The sequence below is a fragment of the Aotus nancymaae genome, unplaced genomic scaffold (assembly GCF_030222135.1).
Source record: "Aotus nancymaae isolate 86718 unplaced genomic scaffold, 86718_ANA_hifiasm-v0.15.2.pri h1tg000067l, whole genome shotgun sequence".
NCBI lineage: Eukaryota > Metazoa > Chordata > Mammalia > Primates > Aotidae > Aotus > Aotus nancymaae.
This window is the reverse complement of record NW_026988482.1, coordinates 21,604,870-21,621,480: the sequence shown is the minus strand read 5'-3', so window position 1 is coordinate 21,621,480 and position 16,611 is coordinate 21,604,870. Positions and strand designations below refer to the sequence as shown.

The window sequence follows — 16,611 nt, the reverse complement described above, 5'->3', positions numbered from 1 at the left end:
CTGCGGGAGGCCAAGGTGAGAGGACTGCTTGAAGCCAGAAGTTCAAGACCAACCTGGGCAATATGCAGAGACCTTGTCTTTACAATAAATTTTAAAAATTATCCAGGTATAGTGGCGTGTGCCTGTGGTCCCAGCTACTTGGGCTTGGGAGGCTGAGGCAGGAGGATCACTTGAGAGTCTAGGAGATCAAGGTTGCAGTGAGCCAGGTTCCCACCACTGCACTCCAGTCTGGGTGACAAAGTGAGACCCTGTCTCCGTCCTCCAAAAAAAAAAAAAAAAGAAAAAAATTCCTTTATATAATGCCTGGAAAAGAGTTAATAAATGTGAGCTGTAAGCAATTTGAATTATATATTTGTTTTTTGTCTTTATTGAGACACAGTCTCACTCTGTTGCCCAGGCTGGAGTGCAGTGGCATAATCTTGGCTCACTGCAACTTCTGCCTCCCGGGTTCAAGCAATTCTCCTGCCTTAGCCTCCCAAGTAGCTGAGATTACAGGCACTCGCCACCACACCTGGCTAATTTTTTGTGTGTGTTTTTAGAAGAGACAGGGTTTTTTCGCCATGTTGGTCAGGCTGATCTTGAACTCCTGACCTTGTGATCCACCCCCCGCCTTGGCCTCCCAAAGTGCTGGGATTACAGGCGTGAGCCACCGCGCCCAGCCTGAACTACATATTTGTAAGATTCTTTGGTTAACAAGTCTCCAATATTAGAAAATAGGCTCTACCACAGCCAAAGCCTTGCTCATTTTTATATCCCCAGGGTCTTGGCACTAATTAACTGCACAGTAAATAATTTTGAACAAAAGAGGAATACAGCAGTGGAGAGGGTAAAGAGAATGAGAGTAGGAATGATACGGAGTAGTCACAAAGGGAAGAGGAAAGGGAAGTTAAGACGTAACTATGGTCTTCAGGCCAGTGCTCGCCGACTAAGAATTTGTTACTTACTCACATGTACAAAAATTGAGAATAAAAGGTTAGAAATTTTACAGCAATTTCACCTTGACCAGTCATCAGTAGGCTTGTGTTTTTTAAGCTTTTTATTAGAAAATAATTACAGTCAGTCTGTAATCTTGGTGGGCGATACAGAGTTACGTGTGTTCACTGTAAGGGCAGACCAACAAGAACTTTTTCCTACTTTTGAGCTATCTCTTTTTAATAGGGGTGATTCTTCCAGTTGCTGCAGAGAAATTGTGGTAACTGGAGGGAGAGAGTAGGAACAGGGCATGTTCAGGGTATCATGGCCAAGGGTCCCAAAGGACTTAGCTTGTATTAAGACCGCTGAGAGATGAAATGCAGATCTTTGGTAATCTGATGGAAAAAAATTTTTAAATAAAATAAAATAAAATAATTATAGTCACAGGAAGTTACAAAAATGGTATAAAGAGTCCCTTGTGGCTGGGCGCAGTGGCTCACACCTGTAATCCGAGCACTTTGGGAGGCTGAGGTAGGCAGATCACGTGAGGTAAGCAGTTTGAAACCAGCCTGGCCAACATGGTGAAACGCTGTCTCGAATAAAAATACAAAAATTGGGCCGGGCAAGGTGGCTCACACCTGTAATCCTAGCACTTGGGGAGGCCAAGGCAGGTGGATCATTTGAGGTCAGGAGTTTGAGACCAACGTGGCCAACATGGTAAAACCCCATATCTACCAAAATATAAAAAATAAAAATGAAAATCCAAAACTCAGCTGGGCATGGTGGCAGGCATCTGTAATACCAGCTACTTGAGAGGCTGAGGCAGGACAATCGCCTGAACCAGGGAGGCAGAGGCTGCAATGACCTGAGATCGCATCACTACACTTCAGCCTCACACAATGGAGTGAGACTTGTCTCAAAAATAAAAACAAAGAGAATCTCTTGTACTCTTTACCCATCTCCTCCCAATAGTGACATCTTATATAGCTCTAGTGCAGTATGAAAACCAGAAAATGGTTTGGCATGGTAGCTTACGCCTGTAATCCCAGCACTTTGGGAGGCCAAGGAGGGCAGATCACCTGAGGTCAGGAGTTCAAGACCAGCCCGGCCAACATGGCGAAACCCTGTCTCTACTGAAAATACAAAAATTAGCCGGACATGGTGGTGCATGCCCGCAATGGGATTACAATCCCAGCTACTCAGGAGGCTAAGGCAGGAGAATCGCTTGAACCCAGGAGGTAGAGGTCGCAGTGAGCCAAGATGGCGCCACTGCACTCCAGCCTGGGAGACAGAGCAAGACTATGTCTCCAAAAGAAAAAGAAAAAAGAAAACTAGGAAACTCAGTAGACCCTACTCAGTTTTCATCATTCATCTTAACCTGCATTCATATTAATTTGGGTGTGTGCACATGTGTATATTTCTTTTTTTGAGACAGTTTCCCTCTATTGCCCAGGCTGGAATGCACAGACGTGATCTCAGCTCACTGCAACCTCCACCTCCTGGGTTCAAGCGATTCTCCTACCTCAGTCTCCTGAGTAGTTAGGATTACAACCACCCATTGCCATGTCCAGCTAATTTTTTGTATTTTTAGTAGACAAGGTTTCACTGTTTTAGCCAGGATGGTCTTCATCGACTGACTTTGTGATCCGCCCGCCTCAGCCTCCCAAAGTGCTGGGATTGCAGGCGTGAGCCACCACGCCCGGCCATGTGTGTATAGTTCTATGCAACTTTATTAAATGTATATATTCATGTAACCACTACCACAACTGAACAGAACTATTTTATCAGTGGCCTTGTATTTTCAAAGTCTGAATTTTTTACTTTATTCTAGCAATTCAATTTTATTGTATGTTTTAAAGTATAAGTCTATGATAGAGTGAAATGACAAAAAAAAATCCTGGTCTTTGAGAAATACTGAAGTAAGTCATGCACAAATTGGCTTTATTCCATTTGAAACTTGACTTCCTAAATAACTGATAACTGACAGTCCTAAGATGAATTTAGTATACAATCCTAAGACTCCACTTTTTACACACAAGGTTTTATTGCTGCCTAATAAAGTTCTATTCTTCACTCTTTAGTCTTTTACTCCCATAGTACTCAACAGATCAAAGTAGACAAAATCCAAGATTTCATTTTAAAACATGGCCTCAGCCAGGAGTGGTGGCTCACACCAGAAATCCCAGCACTTTGGAAGACTGAGGCGGGCTGATCCCCTGACGTCAGGAGTTAGAGACCAGCCTGGCCAACATTGCAAAACCCCGTCTCTACTAAAAACACAAAAATTAGCCAGGCGTGGTGGTGGGTGCCTGTAATCTCAGCTATTTGGGAGGCTGAGGCAGGAGAATCGCTTGAATCCGGGAGGTAGAGGTTGCAGTGAGAAGAGATTGTACCACTGCACTCCAGCCTGGGTGACAGAGCAAGATTTTGTATCTAGGGGGGAAAAAAAAAAGTTCAGATTGGTTATGCTGTATTACAGTTGAAGCCTAGGTTTACTAAGATATATTTTTAGCACACCAGTGAGTGTAATACTTTATTTTTTTCTTTTTGTTTCTTCTTGTTTTGAATTTCTCTGGTCAGTACACTTGATAGAAAATATACTTTGATTTTTTTAAGAGGGTTCTAAGCATACCTTTAGGAACAAGAGTGTAGAAAGTGTAGGAACTGAAAGAATCTTTCAGAGTGAGATTCCACATCAAAAAAAGAAAAGACATGCAGCGGCTAGGTTCCATGGCTCACACCTGTAATCTCAGCACTTCAGGAGGCCGAGGACAGACCCTGGCCTCCTGAAGTGCTGGGATTACAGGCTTAAGACACAGAGCCTACAGGCGTGAGCCATGGAGACTAGCCACTGCATATCTTTTGTTTTGTTTTGTTTTTTTGTGTTTTGTTTTTTGAGGCAGAGTCTCATTCTGTCGCCCAGTGGCACAATCTCAGCTCACTACAACCTCCGCTTCCCGGGTTCAAGAGATTCTCCTGCCTCAGCCTTCCAACTAGCTGGGACTATAGGCACGCATCACCACACCCAGCTAATTTTTGTATTTTCAGTAGAGACAGGGTTTCACTAGGCTGGTCTCAAACTCCTGACCTCAGGTGATCCACCCGTCTCAGCCTACCAAAGAGCTGAGATTACTGGTGTGAGCCATGGTGTCCGGCCAACATGTCATTTTTTAAGATACTTACTTTCAGCTCCTATACTTTCTGCACTCTTGTTCATAAAGGTATGCTTAGAACCCTCTTAAAAAATTAAAGTATTACGCTCATTGGTGGGCTAAAAATATATTTTAGTAAACCAAGGCTTCCACTATAACATAACCAATCTGAATCTTTTTTTTTTTTTCAATACAGAATCTTGCTCTGTCATCCAGGGTGAAGTGCAGTGGCACAACCTCAGCTCACTGCAACCTCCACCTCCCGGGTTCAAGCGATTTTCCTGCCTCAACCTCCCAAGTAGCTGGGATTACATTATAGGCACCCACCACCATACCCGGCTAATTTTTGTGTTTTTTAGTAGAGACGGGGTTTCACAATGTTGGCCAGGCTGGTCTCTAACTCCTGACCTCAGGGGATCCACCCGCCTCAGCTTCCCAAAGTGCTGGAAATACAGGCCTGAGCCACCGCACTTGGCCCTGAAACTTTACTGAAACAGAACAATGTTACCCCCGCCCAAACTTTCTTTTAAAGAAGACAAAAGATACAAGAACTAGCTAACAGGGACATTTCAAACTACAATCTGTGTTCAAGTGTTTTCCAATTTCTTATACCTTCTTTCTACCTCAATACTATTCTAAAATTGGCACTGGTTTTTTAAAGAACTGCAAATATCTGGTCAGGTGCAGTGGCTCACACTTGTAATCCCAGCATTTTGGGAGGGTGAGGTGGCCAGATCACGAGGTCAGGAGTTTGAGACCAGCCTAGCCAACATGGTGGAACCCTGTCTTTACTAAAAATGCAAAAATTAGCTCGGTGTCGTGGCGGGCGCCTTTAGTCCCAGATGGTCAAGAAGCTGAGGCAGTAGAATCACTTAAACCCAGGAGGCGGAGGTTGCAGTGAGCCGAGATCATGCAATTGCACTCTAGCCTGGGCGACAGAGCAAGACTTCATCTCCAGAAAAAAAATAAAAAAAGCAATTTTCTGAACCAGAGAATCATTAATTAGGGTCTTAAATTAATAATGTTTGACTTAGACCTGAGGTTAGAATAATAAAATCCCCATTTTCCAGTAGGAAAAACTTTATAGACATCCAATCAACTTACATACAAGTTTCTTTTTTTAAAGTGGCCATGGGCCAGGCACAGTGGCTCACGCCTGTAATCCCAACACTTTGAGAGGCTGAGGCAGGTGGATCACCTGAGGTTGGGAGCTCAAGACCAGCCTGGCCAACATGGTGAAACCCCGTCTCTACTAAAAATAGAAAAAATTAGCTGGGCATAGTGGTGGGCTCCTGTAATCCCAGCTTCTCGGAAGGCTGAGGCAGAACTGCTTGAACCTAGGAGGCGGAAGTTGCAGTGAGCTGAGATTGTGCCATTGAACTCCAGCCTGGGCAACAAAAGCAAAACTCTGTCTCAAAGAAAAATTAAAAAAAAAAAGTGGACATGATTGTATATTCTTTCCTGTTAATCCACATCTACTTTAATTTCCCTAGTATTAGCTAAGAGAAGAATAGCTCTTTAACATCTTATACTTCACAATTATGTTCGTTATTGCTACCTATGAACTCTGTTCCTCTATCCAAACACCATGAGTTAAAGTCCTAAGAGTATCCTTGAACTTGGACTTTCCCACCACCTCGACTCACTATGCAATGATAAAAGAAAACAAAAGTGGCATAAGCAGTAATGCTTTTTTGTGAATGCATGATATGAGGAAGGCATTAAAAAAAAAAACCCCTCTTAACAAAAGGCAAGTTACCTACATACATAGTTCTCTTTGTCTCCGTTAATATATGGAATAACGGTGAATGAAGGCTTGAATTTCATATGGAATTAAGCTCATTTCCAATGAAGATTTCAGACTATTTAAGGCACCTGGGGAGACAAATGGTCAGATATGAATGGTCCTCATATCCAGCTTATGTTTTGCTGAATGACATAATCCTCTGGCATATATATTTGCAAGGTCAAAGGAAAGAACCAACTCAAATACAGAATCACTTGCACTCTCCAAATTGAAAAATTATAAGCACATCTGCCAGAAGGTGCAAAAAAATAAATAAAGAAAAAAGAAAAAAAATTATAAGCACATCAAGGTCAATTCTGAAGACCCTTAGGAAAACAAGTAACTCAATACAGAAATCCAGTTGTTTATGAATGGCAGCTTTTCTAAATGTTATTCCTTAACATCATTAAAAAGTTAATTTTGGCTGGGTACAATGGCTCATGCCTGTAATCCCAGCACTTTGGGAGGCCAAGGTGGGCGGATCATGAGGTCAGTAGTTCTAGAGCAGCCTGGCCAACATGGTGAAACCTTGTCTCTACTAAAAATACAAAACTTAGCTGGGCGTGGTGGCGGGTGCCTATAATCCCAGCTACTTGGTAGGCTGAGGCAGGAGAATCGCCTAAAACCAAAAGGCGGAGGTTGCAGTGAGCCGAGATCATGCCACTGCACTCCAGCCTGGGCGAAAAAGTGAAATTCCATCTCAAAAAAAAAAAAAAAGTTATAGTTTTGGAAAAATTGGTAAATGAATACTACCTAAGTTCTGACATGCCACTAAACTAGCTAGTGAGCACAACCTATACCTTCTTTGGACTTCTTTTTCTTCCCTTTGTAAAATGAGAGGCACTAGCTCCCCATCCCTTTTAAAATCACAACCATGGAAGTCACAATGAGCAAGTTAAAGGGAAAAAAAGTTGGGAGCCACAGAAATGAGGAGTTATCAGATACAGTAATAACGACTCCCTACACTAGACGCTTCTTATAGCACTCAGCAATTTACACTGGGTAACAACTGAAGGGGAAATGGGCATAGGGCTAATTCTCTCTCTGTATCCTCCCCATAATGTGGTCCTAGAACATCCTCTACCAACTGCCTACTCCATTTGTGCCTAAGTCCTACTCTTCAAGACTAAGCACAAGCATTATTCTAGGCAGCCCTCCCTGATTGCCCACCTGATCCCCATCCCAGTCTTGGTGAGGTATCCCTGCCACAGCACATTGTGCTTATTTCTGTATCCTTATCACAAGTCTGGCATTCAACAAATGTTAGCTGAATAAACTGTCAAAAGTTCAAGAGTTCAATCTCAGCTAGTTGTTCTAAACGTTAGGTTAAAAGGCTCGATATAATGAAAAGAATTTAACATTTTTAATTGCGTCATACAGTTTAAGACAGAAAATTGAATTTTTTTGTAAGCTAGATAAAAAGAGTATCATCTATCCTAGAGAAGAACAAAAGCCTCTATTTTTAGAGTATCAAATTTTCTATCATTTTTCAGTGTATTTTGGAATATCAAAAAATATCCTTTTTTTTTTTTTTTTTGAGATGGAATATTGCTCTGTCACCAGGCTGGAGTGGCATAATCTCAGCTCACTGCAACTCAGCCTCCCTGGTTCAAGCCATCCCCTGCCGCAGCATCCCGAGTAGCTGGGATTACAGGCGCGCATTACCATGCCTGGCTACTTTTTTTTTTGTATTTTAGTACAGACAGCATTTCACCATGCTGGCCAGGATGGTATCGATGTCCTGACCTCATGATCTGCCAGCCTCGGTCTCCCAAAGTGCTGGGATTACAGGCATGAGCCACCACATCCAGCCTCAAAAATATCTTTTGATTTACCATTGCATCTGAGGTTCCTTACTTCCATTTGGCCCCTTATATTCATAAAGATATAAATGAGATTATTGATCTGAGAAATTTGGATAGAAAGTCAACAAAACAAGGGTAAAGTGCAGTTTACCCTTAGTTTAAGGATTACCCATCCTGGAAAATACACAAGTACAAAACAACTGAAAATGCTGGGAGAAAAAAGTAGTCTAGCATACCAACAGAAGCATAAAAAGTGCTCTGATCAACAAGTCACTGCCATCAGCCCAACACATGCCACTCAATTCCCTGACCTCTATCCTAATCTTAGAGTTATTTAAGAATGCCTGGTAATTGGTGGGACATGGTGTCTCACACCTGTAATCCTAGCACTTTGGGAGGTTAAGGTGGGGAGATTGCTTTAGCCGAGGAGTTCAAGACCCTGTCACTACAAAAAATAAATAAATAAAATTAGTCAGGCATAGTGAAATGATTTCTTCAGCCTGGGAGGTTGAGGCTGCAGTGAGCTGTGATCGTGCCACTACACTTCAGCCTGAGCGACAGAGAAAAACCCTATATTTAATAAAAAGAAAAAAAAGTCTTATAATAAATGTCAGCAATTATTAACAATGCTGCTGGTAAGAGAACTTTCATTCTATCAAGAAATTAGAATAATGATCATTATAAATAATCAGGTCAAGCCAGGCCAGGCGCAGTGGCTCATATCTGTAATCCCAGCACTTTAGTAGGCCAAGGTGGATAGATCACCTGAAGTCAGGAGTTCAAGACCACCCTGGCAATGTGGTTAAATGCCATCTCTACGAAAAACACAAAAATCAGCCGGGTGTGGTGGCGGGCACCTATAATCCCAGCTCCTTTAGAGGCTAAGCAGGAGAATCGCTTGAACCTGAGAGGTGGAGGTTGCAGACAGCCAAGATCACACCATTGCACTCCAGCCTAGGCAACGGGAGCGAAATTCCACCTCAAAAAAAAAAAAAAAAAAAAAAAAAAATTCAGGCCAATTCAAACATTTACTAAGCATGAACTACCATGTACCCAACTACTAGTTACCAGGACTCCTCCATTAAAATAACATATTGCATAATATATTTATCATGGTCCTTGAATTTTCTGATACGAGGATCTACAAACTCCCTTAGGTCCTAGCCACAAAACGAAACAGGTCTAATGAGAATAGATGAATGCTAAGATAGCCAGGCTTCAATGAAATGTTAGTCTTTCTTGATATTTTGTATTAATAATTAAACAAAGCATCTTAAAAAGTAGAGAATTATAAAAATACATATATACAAACATATTTTTTAAAAACTTAGATAAAAAATAGCATTGATAAAAATAAAAATGCTTAATCAATTGGTACATTTCACAAAAACACACAGCTAACAAAAAATTGTGCAGCACACATACATACAACCGGAAAAAAGTCGTATCACAGAAACTAACTCCTGCTCCCAATTTTATATCCTGACACCATCATTATCTTCTCTAGTAAGAAAGATAAGTATACTGGGCACAGTGGCTTATGCCTGTAATCCCAGCATTTCGGGAGGCCAAGGCGGGTGGATCACCTGAAATCAGAAGTTCGAGACTAACCTGGACAACACAGTGAAACTCTATCTCTACTAAAATACAAAAATTAGCCAGATGTGGTGGCAGGTACCTGCAATCCTAGCTATTCGGGAGGCAAAGGCAGGAGCATTGCTTGAACCTGGGAGGCAGAGGTTGCAGTGAACCAAGATCATGCCACTGCACTCCAGCCTGGGAGACAGAGCGAGACTGTCTCAAAAAAAATTTTTTTAAGTTTAGAAAGAAAGGTAACTAGTCAAAGAAGAGCACCAAGTATTTCTTGGGAATCTAATTATCTCCCTAATACACATGAACAATACTATAATTGGCGAAACATTCTTTTTATATTCAATCACTACTGTTTCAATGTGTTCAAGGTGTTCGTATCAGTTAGTAGTACTACTTCCTTACACTAACTGCTAGGTTAATCTGCCATAAAGACTATACCATACTTTTCATAATTTTGACAACTGGTTTCCTGAATAACTCCATAGCGACAAAAGTTTTTTGTTCTTTATAGACATGGTAAGCTTAAGTTTGAAAATATACCTATTATGGTTACCTTGAGGCAAACTTGTAGATTTTCACCTATTTCTAATAAAATGTCTTATTGTACCTCAAAGAAATTTGCCTCTTTACTACAGATAATTCTAACTACATTTTCAGCACAGAACCAGTACCATAAAATGTGTAGCTTATGTTTTAGAGTTGATACTCTAATGAAGTATTGATAAATTAATGAAAGAGTTGTATTTTTACCAGGCAATTAAAAAAAGTCTGTGTGTGCTCAAGACCAGAATAAATGGATTTCTATAGAAAGGGTTTTTATAGTCATTTAATATAATTTATGAAAAACAATATTTGTTCTACTTTACATTCACACAAAACTCATAAAAAATTTAAACCTTAAACCTAGCATCGTCTGCTTCCTCAAATAAGAGTATGTAATTAATAGCTATTCATCATGAGGCCAAATATCAGACAAAAGCTCAAAATGTAAGTTAGACCACGGATTCACAAAGAGCTAACCATGAAGCGAACACTGTTGATTACAATACAGTCCTCCCCAAAGAAAGGGTCCAACCACACTTGGCAGGGAAGTGGGTCACAGGAAGAGCTACAACTGGAAACCACCACTTGCTCTAGGTTCTTGCAAGCCCTAGGTTCTTGCAAGCCCAGAGTAGTGCTCCCAGTAAGCAGACCTCCCAGAAGCCTGCCAACACAACTGCAGTCTTATCAACACCCACATCATCCCAAGGATATTTTCACTTGCAAGATGTTAGCATTTGACAGAAAAAGCATTCTAAAATAAAAAGCAACTATGGGAATTCAGACCATCTTAAACCTCCATTGAAATAACAATATGTTTGCTCAGCTGGAAAAGAGACAAAAGTAACCATTAGCTTGACCAAAAACACAAAAAACGGGTATGGTGGCTCATGCCTGTAATCCCAGCACTTTGAAAAGCTGAGGCAGGAGGATCACTTGAGACGAAGAATTCAAGACCAGCTTGGGGAGTGAAGTGAGTCTCCAATTTTTTAAATTAAAAAACTACGCTGGGCCCGGTGGCACTTGACCGTAATCCCAGCACTTTGGGAGGTCAACCGGGTGGATCACGAGGTCAGGAATTTGAGACCAGCCTGGCCAACATGGTGAAACCCCGTCTCTATTAAAAATACAAAAACTGGCCGGGCGCGGTGGCTCAAGCCTGTAATCCTAGCACTTTGGGAAGCCGAGGCGGGTGGATCACAAGGTCAAGAGATCGAGACCATCCTGGTCAACACGGTGAAGCCCCGTCTCTACTAAAAACACAAAAAATTAGCTGGGCACGGTGGTGCGTGCCTGTAATCCCAGCTACTCAGGAGGCTGAGGCAGGAGAATTGCCTGAACCCAGGAGGCGGAGGTCGCGGTGAGCCGAGATCGCGCCGTTGCACTCCAGCCTGGGTAACAAGAGCGAAACTCCATCTCAAAAAATAAAAAATAATACAAAAACTGGCCAGACGTGGTGGCGGGCACCTATAATCCCAGCTACTCAGGAGGCTGAGGCAAGAAAATCGATTGAACCAAGGAGGCAGAGGTTGCAGTGAGCCAAGATGGCGCCACTGCACTCCAGCCTGGGCGACAGAGCCAGATTCTGTCTCAAAAAAAAAAATTTTAAAACTAAAAGATGGCTGGGTATGGTGGCTCACACTTGTAATCTCTGCATTTTGGGAGGCCGAGGCGGACAGATCACGAGGTCAAGAGATAGAGACTATCCTGGCCAACATGGTACAACCCCATCTCTACTAAAAATACAAAAATTAGCTGAGCATGGTGGCGGGCGCCTAGAGTCCTCGCTATCGGGGAGGCTGGGGCAGGAGAATCGCTTGAACCCAGGAGGCAGAAGTTGCAGTGAGCCAAGATTGTGCCACTGCACTCCAGCCTGGACAACAGAGCAAGACTCCGTCTCCAAAGAAAAACAAAACAAGAAGACTACCAAATTAAACAAAGTACATTTACATGAATTCCAAAGCTAAGAGACTCAATTACAAAATTTTGTTACACAATTTTTATTAACCAAAAATTACACAATGTAATTAACCACAAATTATACAAAGCAATTGCCTCTCATTTGAATTCATGAGAGTAGACTTCCAAATACTGTCTAAGTCCCACTATGGAAACAACAACAATAACAACAACAACAGACCTATCAAATCTTGTCTTAGCTCTGTTGGCCTGCCTCAAACCAACCATTTTCAAGAGACTTCTCACTTAAGGTCAGGCACAGGGGTGCCCAGCACTGTAATTCCAGTGCTTTGGGAGGCCAAGGTGGGAGGATTACTTGAGGCCAGGAGTTTGAGACCAACTTATGCATCATAAAAGGCCCCTGTCTCTACAGAAAAAAATTTTTTAAAATTATCTAGGTGTGGTGGTGCATGCCTGTTGTCTCAGCTACTTGGGAGGCTGAGGTGGGAGGATTGCTTGAGCCCAAGAGCTCAAGGCTACAGTGAGTTGGGATCATACCACTGCATTACAGCCTAGGTGACAAGGGAGGTACTGATCCAAAAAAAAAGAGATCCCACTTAAATGCCTTCAGTTTTGTTTTTAAAACAAACAAGTAACTAATCAAAGTAGGATGGGAATAAAAATTATCTGTTCAATCCATCAGAATCATAAACAAATAGAAATAAGTATGGGATTAAAAAAAAAAAAAAAAACTCTAAACAAAATCCCCCAAACACCATCATGACCAGAAAAACTTACTCTTTGGAGAAATACATTTGGAAAGAGACACCTTTCACATAGCACAATATGTCCTAAGGCTCTTTTAAACTGCCTAACATAATAACCAGACATCTTAAGAAAATAAAATATGGTACATCCATATTATAGAATATTGTTCAACTGTTTAAAAGATATGCACATCTTGTATGTAAATGGAAACAAACAGATAATAAAGAATGTAGGAAAAAGGCAGAAAAATATGACTCCACTTTTGTAAAAATATAAAAACCAAACAAAAGGAAAAGATCCTGAAAATACACTAAGTTCTTGGATGTGGTATTTGGAGAGGTGGAGCAGGGAAGATAGGTTCAAGGAATATTTTTACTTTTTCTTCTATAAACATTTATATTATCTGACCCTTCTGCAATAATCATTTGTTGTGGTGGTAATTTAAAAAACGAAACATTTTAAACATACTTTCAGACCTTGATATTGTTTTTAAAATATCACATTTATGGTTATTACATAGTAATAGTAAAAGTACGTCCAAAGCTTAAATTTAAAGTTATCCTCAGAGATTGAAAAAAAAAAAGACTAATAGACATAACAATTAAATGCAATGTATAATATTATGAAAAAAGAAGACACCTTTGGGACAACTGGCAAAATGTATAAATTATATATCAAAAATAGTAGGATTACAAATGTTAAATTGTCTGAATTTGATTACCATATATTGATCATCTAAGAAAATGCTTGTTCTTAGGTAATACTATGAAATATTTAGGAAAGAGATCAGGTGCCTGCAATTTACTCTCAAAAGGTTCAGCCAAAAGTAAACAAAACATTTTTAAATATAGAAAGGTAATACAAATGTGGCAAAATTCCAATTACTGGTTAATCTAGGTTAAAAGTACATTATGGGAATTCATTGTGCTATTCTTACAACTTCCCTGAAAGTTTAAAATTTTTTGAAAATAAGAAGTGTTTTTTGCCAGGCACAGTGGCTCACACCTGTAATCCCAGCACTTTGGGAGACCGAGGTGGGTGGATCACCTGAGGTCAAGAAACCGGCCAGGGCAGCATGGCAAACCCCATCTCTACAAAAAATACAAAAATTAGCTGGGTGTGGCACCATGAGCCTATAGTCCTAGCTATGTAGGAGACTGAGGTGGGAGGATCACTTGAACCTCAGAGGCAGAGGTTGCAGTAAGCCAGGATTGTGCCACTGCACTTCAGCCAGGGTGACAGAGAGAGACCCTTGTGTCTCACACACACAAAATGTTTTTGTTTTTGTTTCTTCTTTCAAAGAGTGACTCTCTCAGGAAAACATTCTAAACCTGATTTTCAGTGACTTAGGTATAAATGGCTTAGTTTCTAATATGAACTCTCTTTCAGGGTTTTACAATAATAGTTTTTAGTGTATTACAAAATCAAGTACTCTACAGTACTCTTGGAAGAATTAACAGAAATGAAGCTAGTCAACATTTTTAAGAAACTGAGCAAAGAACAATTAGCAAATTGAGGAGCCTCTTAACCAGAATAGGTTGAGAGAGGTTCCAGCAGAGTCACGTGGTAGAAGATTTATGGACAGAAAAGCTGGTCAACTTTTGATCCTCAAACACAGGCTGGCCATCTTTTGCCATCCTGCTTCCCTCCAAAACCTGACAATGCTCATAGAACAATAATGAATATTAGAGTTGAGAAAATTTATTACAAATATGTATTTCAGAATTGTAATGTGGCCGGGCACAGTGGCTCACGCCTATAATCCCAGCACTCTGGGAGGCCAAGGCAGGTGGATCATCTGAGGTTGGGAGTTCAAGACCAGCCTGATCAATATGGAGAAATCTCATCTCTACTAAAAATACAAAATTATTGTCAGGTTTGGAAGCAAATAAAAAATAAATAAATATTAAAAAATAAAAATACAAAATTAGCCAGGCGTGGTGGTACATGCCTGTAATCCCAGCTACTCGGGAGGCTGAGGCAGAAGAATCACTTGAACCCGGGAGGCGGAGGTTGCAGCGAGCCGAGATCGCACCATTGCACTCCAGTCTGGGTAACAAGAGCAAAATTTCATCTCAAAAAAAAGAAAGAATTGTAATGTATTTCAATTTTTTTAAAGTGAATAAATGAAATCAATGACTCACTACAGTGAAAAATGGCTAAAAAGATCTGGGAACACCAAAGTGCTGCTAAGGAAACTAGGAAAGTATGGACTGATAATCCTGTATGTATAAAATATGGCTTGGCAACTGGAGTCAATTCTTAGGAAAACACAATTGTATCAACAATTGTGTTGCTTGATACTTTTCTAAAGACATAATGTGTCAATAAAAGGAGAATCGTATGCCTAAAATGTAGCAAAAGCAAATGGCAAAGAGGGACATGAATATTAAAGAGGTGTACCCTAGCCTAAGGACTAGGATAGATCAACAGGCTTTCCATACTTACCAGCAAACTCTCCAATTACTATATTAGCCTCCTGTGTACCCCAGTAGCCCACAGAAGGTAACCTGGCCTGTAGTACCATACCTCCATCACTACAAAGCTATCTTTCTCTTACCAGAAAAATTCTGATTCAACTGGTTATAAACCTAGTAAAGGTCCAGATCATATATGAAATCTGGTAAGCACATCATGATACTTTCTCTCAGCTGGCTTCCTAAGGTATCTCTATCCTCTCCATTCTAACATGAATTATGAAAATCTGACTTGCTGGGCACGGTGGCTCACCCCTGTAATCCCAGCACTTTGGGAGGCTGAGGCCAGGAGTTTGAGACCAGCCTGGGCAACCTAGCAAAACCCTGTCTCTACAAAAAACAAAAAATTAGCCAGGCCAGGTGCAGTGGCTCACACCTATAATCCCAGCACTCTGGGAAACCGATGCAGGCAGATGACTTGAGCTCAGGAGTTTGAGACCAGCCTGGGCAACATGCTGAAACCCCAACTCTACAAATAAACAAAATTAGCTGGGCATGGTGGTGTGTGCCCAAAGTCCCCACTACTCAGGAGGCTGAGGTGGGAGAATCACCTGAGCCTGAGAAGTCGAGGCTGCCGTGAGCCATTATCACATCACTGTACTCCAGCCTGCACTCTTTGCTCTGGGCAACAGAGTGAAACCCTGTCAAAACAAAAAAATTAACCAGGAGTGGTGGTAAGCACTTGCAGTCCTAGATACTTGGGAGGCTAAGGTGGGAGGATCGCTTGAGCCCAGGAGTTCAGTTACAATGAGCTACAATAGTGCCACTGCACTCTAACCTGGACAACAGAACAAGTCCCTGAAAATAAAAAATAGAGAATTTGACTATCCTGTTTTATATCTCATTTGAACATGCTGAAATATTTTTTCCCAATTAAACTTTCCTTTGACCAAATTCGCCATACTTTCACATTATGGTGCCTTGTAAGTACCGTTCTTTCTAGCCAACTCTTTCCATTCAATACTAATAACAGAAGATGTGGCCGGGAGCAGTAGCTCACGTCTGTAATCCCAGCACTTTGGGAGGCCAAGGCAGGTGGATCACCTGAGATCAGGAGTTCGAGACCAGCCTGACCACCATGGAGAAACCCCGTCTCTACTAAAAACATAAAATTAGCCAGGTGTGGTGCCGCATACCTGGCTAATTTTGTATGGAGGGGGAGGCTGAGGCAGGAGAATCTCTTGAACCCACGAGGTGGAGGTTGCAGTGAGCGGAGATTGCACCATTGTACTCTAGCCTGGGCAACAAAAGCTGAACTCCATCTCAAAAAAACAAGAAAGAACTAACACTGCCCTAATTCTTAAATTCTCATAAAACCCTTTGCAGATGATACTACCATGATCCCCACTTTATAGGTAAGGAGTAATTAAGAAACTTGCCTAGTTTCACAAAGCAATTAAGTAAAAGAGATGAGATTCTAAACCAGGAGTTCTATCTCCAGAGCCCAGGGATTTAACTTTTTTTGTGGCTTGTACCATTTTGGCAATCTAATGAAGCGTGTGGACTCCTTCTTAGTCTAATATTTGTTAATGCAAAAGATAAAATACATATGTGATTGTAAAGGAAGCCAGTTATACTGAGGGAACAAACCAATGCGTCATACTGTTTAGTAATATATATGTGATTTTCAATCTAGTGGATTTTGATGTAATGAACATATTTCAAGATTCTACGAAAAC

General features: G+C 41.1%; 1 protein-coding gene and 1 non-coding gene across 6 annotated transcripts in view; one reads left to right on the top strand and one right to left on the bottom strand.

Moving 5' to 3' along the window:
- Positions 1-16,611, bottom strand: part of SETD2 (SET domain containing 2, histone lysine methyltransferase) — a 154,499-nt gene that overhangs the window by 132,395 nt on the left and 5,493 nt on the right. The gene's annotated exons all lie outside the window — the stretch shown is intronic.
- Positions 994-1,316, top strand: LOC135270875 (small nucleolar RNA U85). Its single transcript, XR_010339033.1, has one exon. It is a non-coding gene; the product is annotated as a small nucleolar RNA U85 (small nucleolar RNA).